This window comes from Dendroctonus ponderosae, unplaced genomic scaffold, assembly GCF_020466585.1.
Source record: "Dendroctonus ponderosae isolate FM_Combo_2020 unplaced genomic scaffold, Dpon_F_20191213v2 Dpon_F_20191213_4, whole genome shotgun sequence".
Lineage (NCBI taxonomy): Eukaryota > Metazoa > Arthropoda > Insecta > Coleoptera > Curculionidae > Dendroctonus > Dendroctonus ponderosae.
This window is the reverse complement of record NW_026018611.1, coordinates 12,380,009-12,381,585: the sequence shown is the minus strand read 5'-3', so window position 1 is coordinate 12,381,585 and position 1,577 is coordinate 12,380,009.

Here is a 1,577-nt window from a genome sequence, read left to right as displayed (position 1 = left end):
GAAGCAACAGGTATTTGCGCAATGTTAATTAGGCAGATTACCTTGAAAAACATTGCTGCCGTATTTCTGATAGAGTTTTTTGCAAATTTCTCAGTTTCTAATAACAATTAATTTATTTTACTAGTTTTTCTGTACTCCTATAACACCGCCAGACAACACCTCCAGAGGAATGACGACGAAAAATTTTTTCTTTCCTTGTTCTCATAACCATACCTGTTTATAAATATATTGTCCCAAATGAAGTATTCAATTTCATTTTCATTGTAACAGTTACGCAGAAATGCTCAAAAAGCAACCAAAATTCAACAAAAAAGGTAATTAATACACGGAAATTAAGATGTTTTAGCGTCCGAAAATATTCAATTAAAGATATAATTTTTGAATGCAATTATACGTGAGGTACAAGTAGGTAGCAGGTTTATTTTATTTAAGGATTAATGAGTTCCGAATTAAAATTTATTTCTAAAACTTTAGTTGTTGAAATCCCGTGAATATCCAAGTCAGTCTCATTTTCTCCCGGTTGCCGATCGGTCGAAATCCGCAAAGTTATTGCGGCATCGGCTTCTTCAGCGGTGTTAATTAAATTTTTATTGTAGACGCGCGGCGAACCCTTTAAAGCAATTTCGGCGGTCAGGATTATTATTATACGGCGGATTTAAAGTGGCTCACGGCTCATTTTAGAGAAGCACACTCATAATTGCTTGTTTACTTTGCGATAATACAATATGGATGGACGAATCACTGAACTTGAGCGAGTTATTGACCCCAAGCACCAGGTAAAACATATTAACTACCTTTGCAATGTAATAAAAATCCTAGAATTAATTGGAATGTATTTGCATTATTTCCATCAGTAGATTTAGAGTGCTTTCAGTGAATTTCAAGTCCTTGCAATAAAATAGATCCTTATTGCTCGACTATCGGAGCTGAAGAGAAGGGCTTGAGCCATATTGTAAAACAGCATATCGATTATTACGAAACAATACGAAATGTGTTGTGGTAGGTTAACTTTGAGAATAACTCCCCCAATTGCAATAAGAGGGGAGTAATAGAATGCCCTTTCTTCGCAAAGTTTTATGGTGTGGCTTATAGTCCGACATAATTTAGGGCGACATCTATACAAGGTCTGTTTGTGTGGGGGATGTTTGGAACTTTTCCTTGAATTATAATGTTATAAACTGCAAAGAGGCATCATATTTTAATTTTAGAATGGTTCACCTTACCATATGTTGGACTAGGATAGCACCAAATACAGGGTGATTCAAAATTGACGTCATGCCTTTTAAGGGGTAATAGGGGCTCACTTGGAAGGTACCAGAAAAAATATTGAAATTTTTTTTTTGGATATATTCTAGAATATATTAACAGTTGAAAATCGAATTTCAACTTTGTTATTAAGTATTATTTTGAACGTGTTCTATGTTTTATTGGAAGCATATTGGAATCCTTAAGTATTCAAAAAGAAAAATTACGATCTTTGCCTCAAATTACGAAAACTTTTGATATTAAAAAAGTTATTTTCTACAATTTTTTGATGAAAAGTCAAAGTGGCAATGATGTTTTTTGTCATAAACAGA